The sequence below is a fragment of the Canis aureus genome, chromosome 29 (assembly GCF_053574225.1).
Source record: "Canis aureus isolate CA01 chromosome 29, VMU_Caureus_v.1.0, whole genome shotgun sequence".
Taxonomy (NCBI): domain Eukaryota; kingdom Metazoa; phylum Chordata; class Mammalia; order Carnivora; family Canidae; genus Canis; species Canis aureus.
The window spans coordinates 3,111,604-3,125,186 of NC_135639.1; the positions used below are offsets into that span (position 1 = coordinate 3,111,604).

A 13,583-nucleotide genomic window follows, 5' to 3' on the forward strand; every position below is an offset into this window, starting at 1 on the left:
GAGAATTGGAATATCACGGAACACACTGACCACGAACTCCATGCCGAACGTAATGCAATGTTGGATGATTCTGGACGTACTGTGTGATTCGAGCAGATTCTTCTATAAATGGGATCGCAGGGCAAGTGGGAAGATGTGGCCATAGGTTCTGAGATCAGAACAGGAGCCGCGGAGAGTCTGGTCTGCAAGGACTTGCGGCGGAATCGCTGCTGTTCATCATCCTCAACGGGCTTGTGTCTAGAGTCTAGCCAGGGGAATGAGTGGTTTCTATTTCTTTCTTTAGCAGAAAAAAAAGTACATTTTGCTAATGAGAAATAAGCCCATGTTGCACAACAAAAGAGCGCTCTGTCTCATTTCCCGAGGAGCCCGACGTGATGTGGGTGAGGCACAGGGGGCACTGGCCATGCTTCTGCTCCAGGTGTGGTCTAGGTAGCTGAACGAGCAAATCTCGTCTATAATTAGAATTATATGCAAAATGAAAAGACTCTTTAAGGAACATCTCTGGGTCCTCATCATCTTGAGTATCTGTTGCCATGGAAGCCACAGAGCGGCTCCAAAAATCTGGAGTGGTGAACGGCGCTCGCCCACTTGCCGCTGAGGGCTCCTTTAAATAAAGTTGCCTTTTTTTTTTCCTTCAGTTTCTGAATAAACACAAACCTGGGTTTTTCGTGCAAAATCCTGATTTCAAGGTTATTGATGCCACACTAAATTAATACAGTCTGTGCGCCAGCGCACGCCACCCAGCAAAGCCAGGGATACTCCTGTCTTCTGAAAGCTTAACATTTGTTTTTCATCATGAACTTAAAGGTCAAGAGCTACAGATGGATCCGGGTACCTGCCTGACTTCACGTCTACGTGCGTTTTATTTTATTCCCACACGCGCTCTTTATGAGATCCATCACTGGAATAAAACTGTAGCGCTCCCATCATCTCTAGGCTGGCCAGACTAGGAGAGCTGTCAAGCTGCTATCTCTACATAATTTGAATTAAAATAAGAAATATATGCTGATTTGATATTTCAAAAGCAAAAGCTTTACGCTTAACATGGGCAAGAACCGGCCAGGATAGAAGGCGCCTCAATTTCTTGATGTTACTTACTCCTTAGTGTACATTTGGGGGCTGGACTGCAGAGAGAATCTGCTCTTATTATGCACCTTTTATTTAAAACTAGGGACGCCTCACCCTCCAGGTAACCCAAACGTGATTAGCCAGTGATCGATTCAGAATTGATGGGAACAAGGGCTCGCTCTTTTCCCTCACAAATGAAATCTTTTTGTTTGCGTGTTTTCCTGTTCAAGGTAGGCATGCTCCTGCACTACTGTACCCTTTTGTGTGTGTGTGTGTGTGTGGGGGTGATACCAAATAACATTTTATTTTTACCAAAATACCTGTGGAGCTGATAGAGCATGATGCATTCATTTTCCTTGATTTTGTAGTGAGGGAAAAGGCTAGCATGAATAATTCAAAAATAATGCTGAGACTGTTAAGATTTAGTATTGGAGAGGTCATCACAGTTGGGAGAAATGAGCTAGGAGACTATTACTATTCCACGATCTTTGAATCTCAAGGTGACATCATTATTATTTCTCTATATCTATAATGTGGTGCTGCAACCAGCTTATTGCTGTGTTTCTCATGTAGGGGAGAAAGATCAATTACATACAGACCTCAAAATGTGAACCATAAGCATAGTGCCCAATAAAACTGTCATTAACAGTCCCCACAATTTTAGCTGCATGCTTCCAGGTCAAGCTGCTTTAAAAATGATAACTGACTTTGGAAGGTTGAAGAAAGAGCATTCGTTCTAAAGGGAGCCATTTCTTAGCCAAATCACTGAAACTCTATAATAACACTTGCTAATTTTGGGCTCAACTGCAAAAAGTACCCTGATGGTAAGAAGCTCAGCACTGAGGATACTTAGAAGAACCAACCCCACCCCTGGCATCCCCCTCCCTTTGAAAAATAGGCTTGTTACGGATCGACACCAACCACAAGCACTCTTGAGCGAGCATAAAGCAGTCCCGTGCAATCACATTTAATTTATTCCTATTTTCAACCAGAAGCGGAAAGATAGCACCAAAAAAATAAAATGCATGCTGGAGTAGTGTTTACAGCGCTTCTGATACCATTTGTTACCACCACATAATCAGCAATAAATCTTGCTTTCTCCGGAACGGGATTAAAACACACCTCCACGTTCAAAAATATTAAAATGGAATAGAGCTATTACTACCGCAGAATCCTTTTTTTCCTGCCCCCAAAGGGTCCCCAGGTGTTTGAAACCTCCTGTTTGACTTCACAGAATTTTACAAGTCCACCCACTAGCTTACTTTGTAATTAAAGCATTTCAGGTGGTTGCCAGGCCTCTTAAACCTCACATTCGGCTTACAGGTTGCCCAGTTTGTAGCATCTGATGTTTTGCAAGAGGGTAGACCGGTTCTGTCGGTTTCTCCTGTAAGCGGTGCAGAGTCTGAGCCGATGCGCATCACGGCCGACTCCGCTCGCTCAGCTCGGGTGCCCTGCGACTCCCGGGGGTGGGCGCTTACAAGATGCCCCTGAATCCTGTAGCTGAAGCTGTGCTGAAGGCTTTTAAGGGAATTTTGATCGTGATAAGTTATTTCTGCACCCATTTATTCATATTACCTCTGTTTTATTTTTATTATTATTCTATTATTATGGATAACGTTATTATTTCTGCTTTAATTTTATTTAAAATTTTATAATTTGGTGTTTCTTGTGACATGATGATCTGCAAGTTAAAGTGAAACTTGGCTGTGACGATTATGGCTGGTTGGCTTCCTAAAAGACTTTTCTTCTCAGCCTCCTTCCTTTGTCCTCTGTCTTCAGTGTCTAGCTCTTTCCCTCCTCTCGCTCCATCCTCCGGGGTGGCGGGGAGCCAGGCTGGGGCCCCAAGTCTGAAGACGCTGAATGGGAGGATGGAGGACCAAGTCCCCTGCAAGTCCCCTGCTCCTGGCCTAGCCGCCCCTAGATCCGCTCTCCGCCGGCCTCCTCCCCTGGACCGCCCAGGCCTGCAGCACCCTGCCGAAGCCTTAGGCCCCACGTGTCCTGACGCCTTCCCTGCGGAATGAGCCTGCAGAAGGCTCCCCTGTGCAAGCTGTGGTGAAGACCACCAACCCAACCCACTGGGGGCGGTGCTCGGGGCCCGCATGACCCCGGGAGGGAAGACAGCGAGCAGAGCCAAATCCCACGTGCTCCAGAAACGTGCTGCAGGCCGGGCTGGATGCTTGTGGTTGGTGATGTTCAGCAGAGAGAAACACAGAATTCATTCTTCTCAAAACATCGGAGGAAAATTAATGGCATGGTGCCCATGAGTCGAGGACAAAGGCATAAAACACAACAACATAAATACGCATTTGCAGCATACACCGAGCGTGGGGGTCTTTCTCTACAGAGAACTGTGTTTTAACCCCCTGTGTTCTGGCACCCAGATCCTCAGCCTTCCACCTCTGAGCCGGAGCTCCCCGCCCGGGGCAGAGGGGCATCACCTGAACCTCCCGCTGTTCTCCCAGCAAAGGGCCTGCCCTGGTGTCTGTCCAGTGCCGGGCACAGGCGCTCGGCCCCTGGACTGGTTTCCCGCGGCTGCCGGAGCGAAGTACCACCCACTGGGTAGCCGAGAACCGAGATGTAGTCCCTGACAGCTCTGGGGGCAAAATCAGGGTGTCAACAGGGTTTGCTCGCTCAGAGGCTCAGAAAGAGAACCTGTTCCAGGCCTCTTCCCTGGCTTCTGGAAGCTCCTGGCAAACCTTGGCGTCCCCAGGCTTGTGGACACATCACGCCAAGTTCTGCCTCCATCACCAAGTGGCCGGCTGCCCCGTCTGAGCCAGTCTCCACATCCCAAATCCTCTTCTTCGAAGGCCACCAGTTACCGAATCAGGGCCCACCCTAACCCTGGATGATCTCACCGCAACTTGGTTACACCTACAAAGATCCTATTTCCAAATAAAGTCACGTTCACAGGTGCTGGGGTTAGGACTCAAATGTCCAAGTTTCCAGGACGGAGTTACGCCCGTTACAGTAGCTGCTTGTCACATGAATGCCCTACTCCTGGATCGATGGGGTCCACGGGCTGTGGAAAGTACCCGGCGTGATTTTATTTTGTTTCTAAGATCTAATTTATTTATTTGAGAGAGGGAGAGAGAGAGAGAAGAGAGCACAAGCCGGGGAAGGGGCACGGGGGAGGGAGGCGCAGGCTCCGAGCCTGACCTGGGGCTCGATCCCAGGACCCCGGGACCGTGATCTGAGCCCAGGGCAGACGCCCAGCGGAGCGAGCCGCCGGGGGCCGGCCCGGTTTGAAGGCCCGCAGCCCTCCTGAGCGGCCGGCGGCCAGTGCTGCCCGCAGGCTGGCCGTGGGGGGTGGGGGGGAGCCGGGCCGGCGGCCAGGAGCTCTGTCGCCACTGGGGCCGCCTTTGAAGTTGGCGGGGGGACTCTCACACGGCAGGGACAGAGCGGAGGAGGGAGACCCGGGTGGACTCTGTGCTCCCCGCCGACGCCCTGTTCAAAGAGAATAGTCTGGACAACGCCTAGCAAATAATGAATGAACGGCGACGGGAGCCCTGCCTGCCGCCCCAGCTCCGTGCTCTTTGCTCCTCCCGCCCGAGCCCTGCTGGGCTGGGGACCAAGCCGCCGGGGAGGCGCCGCTTGCCTTTGGTTTGGTTTTTAGCATTGAATACACATCACGCTGTCCCGAAGGTGCTCGGTGCCGTACAGGTGGCGCTGCCTGGGCCGGGCCGGGGGAGTGGAGGCGGGCGCGCCCGGGTTTCCACGGGCAGGGGCGGCTGCAACACTCTGCCGCCTTCTCGCTCCCAGCTCTCGGTGGCTGTGTCCCCTTTGGTCCATAATCACAGCTAATGGGCTGGCCACAGAGGCATCAGGGGCATTAAATGGTCTAACACTACATTGACTATAAATAGCAAAGCCATAAGTGACATTACTTTGCAGATAAGAAACAATCACATCATTAAGCAAAGGTGTTTAGTGTATCAGTCACCCTAACTTTGATTTATTGCAAGGCATTTGTCTGTCACCAGCACAATGGAAGCTATAATGCAACTCAAGGGTTTAAAGAGAAAATGAAGACGAATATTGCTGCTAGCACTTGGGTTTGCACAGATGCAAAATGGGTGGGCTTCTCTCGCTGCCTGCAGGGCTGGCCTCAGCCCAGCTTCCAGGCCCAGAGGCTAAAGACCGCCTGCGGTGGCAGAGAAGTTAGCCCCGGGGGCTGGAGGCTGGGGCCGCCCAGGGCAGGAGGCGGTGACAACCAGGAGGCCAGAGCGCCTCACAACCTGGGTCTCTCCAAGGGGAATAATGTGCTGCAGGTGAGCAGGGCTTCCCCCTTTTATTTGGGACTCTACCCCAGAAATACAGAAAGGAAGCAATGATTAGAATTATTTTGATGAGCGTGATGTTTTAAAATGCTCTCTTGTTAAATACGCAAAGACGCATTCGATTCTGTTTTAATCCAGAAAACAGTTTTGGAAAGCCTACGGTCAGCCAGGCACTGGGCCAGGTTGCAGGGACGTACCGTGAGGGGCAAGTCGCAGTTTCTGTCCTCCAGAGGCTCGTGACCCGATCACATCAGCTCAGCACGCGCGACGATGTGTACTAGCTGCTTGCAGACAAGAGAGCGAGGCCGAGGCCGGGAGGATGGTGCGACCGCAGAGGTGTGGCTGCCGGAGGGCCGCGAAGGAGCAAGAACCTTCCTTCTGGTTGGGGGATTGGGACAGAGCCTCGGAGGGAGGATTTTAAAGAGCCTTTAAGGTTGGTGCGATTCTGGAGGAGGGGATGCCAGTGCTTGTCCAAGGACTTGGGGCGGTGGGAGGCTGGCCGCGGGCCGGGGTGCCAGGACCCATGTGCTGGCAGCCAGACCCAGGTGGACGGGGCGCCGAGCAGCGAGAGGGATGATCAGGTGGTGAGGAAGGGTGTTGGGTGTGTGGGCATTGGAGTCCCTGTGGGCTCTGCGCTGCACAAGCTGCACATCTTGGGGGACGAAGGTTCAGGAGAGATGGGGGGATGGTGCCACGCTCTGGCTCCTGGGCCCTGAGAGGCAATGAGGGCTCCGCTGGGGGTGGACACCCTGGGGTGGTCGTGGCCCAGGGGCGGGGTGCAGAGCGAGGCCCCTGTAAGGGGGCTGAGGGGAGCACCTGACTCTCCCCTGGGGGCAGAGTCTCAGGCGCTGGTGCAAAAGATTTGCAAGACAGGTAGGTCTGGGGTCACCTCGTAGGCGGCCCAGGTGCCGCAAGAGTTGCTGAATGAAGATGCTTAAAAACTCGACCAGACGATACAGGGAGCCTCCCTGGACGCTTGCGGTTATTCAGTGTCTCCTTGGAAATGAACGAAACACTATCCAGTCGGGCACATGTTAATGGAATGATGACTTATGGTCAGTCAATCCGAGGAGACGTTAAGCGCCTACTGTGTGCTTCCCGTCGCCGAGGAAGCCAGGCCCCTCCTGCAAAAGCCCCTGCCCTTGGCCCGAGGACCCTGGCCGCTCCCGCACCGGGCACCTCTGCCGCCCCCCAGTCTTAGAGAAAGGCGCCCGGTCTCATTGTGGGGAGACCTCTCAGTGCTGCAGGTACGAGGTGCATCCGTAGTTGAAGTTCAGGAAGAGTGACGCTATCTCGGGAAATAGGAAAGAGGCCTCATGTCCTCGGTGCTATCTCTTGAAGGTTTGGGTTGGTAAGAAGTGATTTTGATGCCGCTACAGAGTCTTGTAGCCACGTGCTCAAAAATTCTGCGGAAATCCGAATCGCCTTCATGGTTTATTTCCTGGAGCAGCTGTTTTGAAAATGACTCAGCGCGCATTGCAGTCTTCCCACCAAGCTAGTCCCTTCCCCACTGACCCAAGAACGGAGACACCTCTGCAAAGACATGCCCGGAGCTTAAAAGATGTCATGGTGCTGTGACCTCATGCAACCAAGATTAACCTGGGAGCACCTGCCCCCCTCTGTATGCCGAGGTGGCGAAGAAGGCAAATTCCCACCTCTCCCGGCGAGTGTCTACTTCCTTAAAGTCTGGAATAGTGCTGTAGGGGCTGCAGGAGGGAGCAGGGGTGCGGCCTGGGGAGCCAGGCCACCCAGCTCATGCCCGGGCCTCCGTCCTTGCTTCTGGTCCCACAGCTGAAGAAATGGCTTGTCAGCCATCAAACTCAGCTATGACGCATCTCCTCTTGTTTTTTAGGGCCATTTTGGTCAGCTTGTCACATACCCCTGCTGGACACCCATTTAGCTCTGTCTTGTTGATTTTTAGGTCTTGTTGATTTTTACTAGCATATGCTCCAAGAATATGCTTATTTGTAATAAATCGAACTCCACTGTAACTCAATGTTTGGGTTTCAAGAAAGCAATTTCAGGTAGATAATCTTCAAAATCTATGGACCCATCATAACAAATGGTAAACGGGCCTGTTTTCTACTCATTCTTCAACTGTAGACCATTTCTGGTGCCTTGTCCAGGGTGACAGGGTCAGATGCTTGCTGGTTTCCCAGTGCTCAATGGCCAGTGTCCTCCTTGGTGGCCTCCTCTCTGCTCCATCTCTTCAGGAAAGGTTGCCCTGAAATGCCTCCCTGGGCCTCCCCATTGCCTTCCTCTGCTGCCGTGAGTTGCTGGCATGTGTGGGGCTGGATGTGGGCTTCACGTCCCTGAGGACAGCCTCCCCACCTCCCTCATAAGCCGTCCCTGCTCTAACCTGAAACAGCGCCCCTTCCTGTGTCTGGAACACAGCAACAGCAAACAGCCATTAACGTCCCGACCAGAGGCCGGTTCTTGCATCCCTTCTCCCTGAACTGGCCAGCTGAGAGTACAGGATTTTGTGTATCTGCTCATCTTGAAGCCTGGATGGCTAGGGGGCACCAGCGGGACCCACCTGGGCAAGGTGGCACCAGGATAATGGCCACATTGATAATAATACCAGTGATTCACATCTGTCAAGTGCTCATCGTGTGTCTTTCAAGCATTGTGCAAAGTGCCTGCATTTATCTCGTGTGACCCTGCTAACCCTCCAGGCAGCACAAGTACTGTGACTATCCCCATTGTCCAGACATCCAGACCCGGGTTAAGGAATGTCCCATGGCCACAAGCTTAGTAAGTGTCAGAGCTGGAATTCCAAGGCAGCTCTGGTTGACCTCAAAGTCACTGGGAATGAGGATGGAAGGGCCCCAAATAAATTTCAGTTATTTCTAAGGGTGATGCCCCAAACTTGGTGGGCCTCAGAGTCACCTGGGCACCCACCAAGAATGCCATTTCCTGGGTCCCACCTCCAGGGAGCCCGATCCCATGGGAATGATGGGGTAGACCCAGGAACTTACATCTTGAGTGAGTCCTGCTGCCTTTCACGGTACAGTGCAGGGGCCTGTCCAGCTCCTTCCCTCCAGCCTCACCCTGTGACCAGCATGGGCTCAGTGTGGGTCCAGCCTTGAGACCTTCCCAGGACTCCTCTTCCCTTCCCTGGGCCGTCCCTGAGGCTCCACTCCTCTGACTAGCACTGGCATCCCCGTGCAAGTTGTCCACCAAGGGAAGCCGGAACATACTCTTCCAAAGCCTGGGAGGCTGTTGGGCTGCAGCCCTCAGAGGCCGTGATGTGAACTAACTTGATGATACTGCTTCTCAGGGGAAGGGAAGGTACTGCTTCCCACAGGCCTCCTCAAGGGCCGGGGGCAGAGTGTCTCGCTAGAGCCTGTGACGGGGTACCTTGGCGATGGTGTCTTCTGGAGTGGTACCTCACAGCCTCCTGGATGACCTTGAGCAGGAACCACATGGGAGGACAGATAGGGAGATGACGGGAGAGTATCTTAGGTTTGCCCCTTATCCTGGATGGAAGCTGTTCTATTATCCTTGCCCTCTGAATTTGGGGCTCACTCAAGAAACTCAGGTATTACCTGGAAGGCCTGAGAGTCAGGGGCAGGTGGGCAAAAATCCTGGGAGACACGTGGCCCTGGCAGATGGGCTCCCCTCAGCCCCTTCGGTCCCTACTTTTCCCATCATCTCCTCACCTGCCAGATGTGTCCTTCTCAGGGCATTTTGCCTAAAATGGATCTGGGATGCTTGTTATAAGTGCTGACTCTTGTGTCCAGCTGTTGAACTTCCTGAGTGCGAATTTATGGAGAGGGGGGCCTGGACACTGACACTTTTACAAACATCCCACATAGCTCTGATGTTGTATCATAGGGACACATTTGCTGCAAGAACAGAATGCCCCCCCTGCCCCCCTGTGATGCTCTGCCCTAAACAAAGGTTTCAATTTTCATGTAGAAATCTGTAGGAAGGCGAGGGCCAGTGTTCTTCCTGCCACCCAACAACGCCATCATGACCAGCCCATTTCTGTCTTTCAATCTCCCTTTCTTGGTTACCAACTTTTTTCCTGAAGCTCGTTGCCTCAGGGTTGCAAGATAGCTGCCACAGCTCCAGCGAGAGTCCAGGTTTAAGGCAGAAAAAATGAGGAAGGGGGAAATGAAGTGTCTCTTTTTACTAAACAAAGTCAAAGATGTCCTAGGAACAACCCCCTTTCTGCCCATAATATACTTTTGCTCCAATCTCTTTGGCCAGGATTAGATTTCATGGCACATTGAGCCACAGGGAGGCTGGGAGAATGAAATTGAACATTGGCATGACTGGCTTGGGCCCATCATGATCCATCACCTGGAACTGGACACAGAAACTGGAGTTACCATCAGCAAGTAAGAGGGGCCATGGCAACCCGCAGTGTGCGCACATGGAGACTCGCTAAAATGGAAAGGCCAGCTTCCCAACAGGGATCAAGAAAGGGCAGGATAATGATTCATGTGCGGCCAAGGTACAGGAAGGGCCTCAGAGGAATACAGTGCCCCCTTCAAATCACCTCTGTTCTCATCCTAACAAGCCTAAATAACAACTTTCAATCAATGCCCGAAAAAAGAAAAAAAAAAAAGGAAACTTTAATGATGAACAGGACCATTTCTTTGGAGAAACGTGAAGACAGAATGGGAAATTAAATGGCTCAGCGCCTACGGTACTAGATTAAAGCATCGGAAGAAGGTTGGTTATCCTCCCATTGGTCCCAGAAGTGGGATTCTTCTGACCCGCATGCCGGTCACTCCAGTTCTCTACAGTGGTCGTCACCAGGGTTTGGAGAGGATGTTCATGGGGCCGCTAGGCACCCCTGGCAGGTGAGGAGATGACGGGAAAACAACACACGAACAGGAACTTAGAAGGTGGGCAACAAGGATGCAGAATAATGAGCAATACCAAGTTTCAGCACAAAGACTTCTTCCTGGAGGGTTTTCTGGGAAAACTTTAATGGGAGTGGAATGTCAATTTTCCAACTTCTGTATCTAAGCAGGTGACAAGAAACGTCCGTTGGTGGTGTTTCATATCACCAGTGATTCAAATTAATGTTTGCCTTCCTTCACTCGTTTCTCTCCTAATTCTACAAGCTCGGCTTCATATCCAGTGGAACTTACATTTATTTGTAATCTCGCTGCTTACACTCCACTGAACAATAAAAGAACAATAAACTTAATAAAAAGCCCAAGTGATTGGAAATTGCTCTGGGAATGGCAGTCCAGTATGAAAGCTATAAATTTCCTTGTGTGCTCATGACAATGTCAGCTAATTTTTATGAAAAGCCCATCACAGAACATGGCACCAAAACACTGCGATCACTTGCGTGTCAGCCATCAGACTTCCCCTGATAACAAAATAGGAAATGCATCATAAAATGATGTTTCAAGCCACAAATTTATCTTGAAATGCTCACTCTATCCAGGAACATTTCTTTTCTGACCCTGTCTTGCACCTGAACTTTGAATTAATCATTCCTTTTCTATACTGTTACACAATACCCACTGGTACCATTGTGAGAGGAAAATCTAGGAAAACAACCACCAGAAATATCATCCCATATGACGAACTTGATTGGTCCACATTAGTGAACCTAAGGTAGACACAATTAGTCCATGGAACAATAGCAGAAATCAAGGAGCCTAAAAACTTAATCTGAAGCCATTATCTCCGACAATACACTTTTTAAATAAACCACTGGGGGCCCATTTCTCATCGCATGTAACCCGACGGGAGTACACAGTTACTCGGTCATCCCATGGGATTAGGAAGGAGAAGAAATTGGGTTTCCTTTTAGCATTCGAAAATGTACTTTTTGCCTAATCGTTTATGACGGTTTCTAACCTGCTCTTCAGATCCCGAAATATTCCACATGTTCTAGAAAATCAAGTTGGTGAACAGAAAACTATTTTAGCCAGATGACTGAAAGGAAAAATAGCCATCTTGAAGAAAAATGCTCTGTGTAAATGAGCAAGGTATCAGCAATGGTAATTTATCCCCCGGCCACGGAGAGTTTGTAAACTTTATGGCTGTGAGCTGAGGAGTGGAGCCCATCTGTCCTGACTTTGTATGGTTATAATCGTCAATAGATAATGCTTGAACATTTATGGCCACCCAGGGAGGATGGGGAGGGGAGGGGCTTAGAACTAACCCTAAGATCACTGTTACATCTATGGTTCCCCACCAGACTGGCCAACTCATCTCAGTGTCCCTGATGTCTGCCACTGAGCATGGCACCAAGTCGGGGTCCGTGGACATCTCTGGAATACTCTTTGGCTGACTGAGGAGGAGGGCAGGTTCTCAGAGCAACCACCCAGCCCCGTTGGGCCTTGCTGGGCAGGGGTGTCACCTGAGGGCCTGGGGCCTCCGTTGAGAGGGAAGGCAGGTAGGGTGGGGAGGGATTCAGAACAAGGGACCCGGTGCCTCCCACCTGCTCTCCATTTGTCAGCCATTGGCATGTTCTGCAGACACTCGCTGAGGACCCAGGCCCGAGGAGCTCTGGAGCTGACTCACTCTGGATCGGGTTACACTCCACTTTTGGAGAGAGAGTCCCTTCTGCCCTTGCCCCTGACCAGATCCACAATCTATACTCCACACGGCAGCAGGAGAGGGCTCTAGGCTTTGGGCCAGACTCTCAGTGGGAGGCTAGAACATTAGAGCACTGCCCATCCTTCTGGTTTCCCAGGGTGTCTGGATTTACCAAGCACCCCCCCACCCCAATTCTTCAGAATGAGGGAGATGTTTGAGCTGGTGTCTTCTAGACCAAAAAGGGCCTTTTTAAATTTTTTTTATTTTTTAATTTTTTTGCAACACATGTTGTGACTTCGCTTTCTCTGCTTAGGATGCTTCTCCCCCTGCCTTCCCCAGTGCTAGACTCCCTAACCTTCAAGGCCAAACTCAAATGCCATCTCCTCTGAGAAGCCAGAGGAGTTTTCCGGTTAAAACAAATCTATCTACTGTGTTTGCATAGCCCTCAGTTGCACTGTCTCAGCTCCCTGGTCCTCACCTGCCTCCTACCTGTGGACAACCTGGGCCAAATGCCCACACCTGACGACACATCATCATTGCTCATCCAACACCAGCACAGCATCTACCACAATGTTGCCCTCAATATAGGCTTGTTTTCACAGTGTATTGAAAAGCAGTTTAAACATCATGGTCTTTTTTTTTTTTTAATAAACTTTAAAAAATGGGAATCTTGATTTCATCTGCAAAAGGACATGCAGCTTGCAATTTGAATGAGAAGCATACCATGTACAATTGGTTAAAAAACAAAAAAACAAAACTCAATGTTTATTTTCCCAGAAATGCACTAACATCACACAAATAAAATTAAAGTCACTTTAATAAAGGCTGAAAGTTAATACTAAATGAATCAAGTCCTAGTGCTTAGCAATGCAGCAATTTTTTTCCCATTTAGAGGGTGTTTAAAACTTAAGAGGTGGTGCCTTATGATTAATTACCAGGATATGCAGCCGACTCCAGTCTTAAGAAAGTCCATTTATCGCGAGTTAGGCTACAAGAATGTTCTCCCTGTAACACCACCAATGACAATGTTTCCTAATTCCTGTTGGAAATATGGCTTATACTATACCTGCTAAATTTAACTTGATGGAGGGGGTTTTGCAGCTCCCATTGTCTTCTCCAAAGCCATTGACTTAACAAGTTTTGCATTATTCCATCAGCCCAAGATCACATTATTATTGTAAAGTAGACACATGCATATTGCTTTGTTTTGTCTTCCAGACTGTATAATTTTGCAAGTCTTAATTTTAACCCAGTAAAATCCACTTTGGTCTTTTGTGTACAAAAACAGGCTTGTCGCTGTAATCATTAAAAAATGAATATATAGAGAGACAAGTAACTAGATTTATAATCCAACCCCGTGTAATTAAGAGACAGCTTTTGATTTCAATGAAATGACAATCGCATAATGGATTTTGAAAGCAAGATAAATATGAAGAGGAAGCGACGTTTATGAAGTACACAGGGAGAGAAGCGGTGAGATTTATTTTTCAAGTGATAAAACATCATCCAATTGTAACATTCACTTTTGTAGTTACAATTTGTTAAATGATCTCAAATCTTGTTAATTAAAAAAGGGGGGAGGGTGACATGGCTAAAAGCAGAGGAGATGTCTTCAGTGCTTTGAAATGGAAAGATGCCTGCTGATTTTCTTAGGCCGACTCATCTAGAGAAAAGCAATTGCTCAGAAATAGTTAACCATTTCACATTTATGGATTGTTCTTG

The 13,583-nt window shown here is 49.6% G+C and overlaps 1 long non-coding RNA gene across 1 annotated transcript; it reads right to left on the reverse strand.

The window, feature by feature from the left end:
• Nucleotides 1–9,915: 9,915 nt before the first annotated feature.
• Nucleotides 9,916–11,892, reverse strand: LOC144300755 (uncharacterized). The gene is made up of 2 exons (XR_013367533.1): nucleotides 11,764–11,892; nucleotides 9,916–10,152 (listed from the first exon to the last, which is right to left on the reverse strand). It is a non-coding gene; the product is annotated as an uncharacterized LOC144300755 (long non-coding RNA).
• Between the last annotated feature and the right edge of the window lie 1,691 nt (nucleotides 11,893–13,583).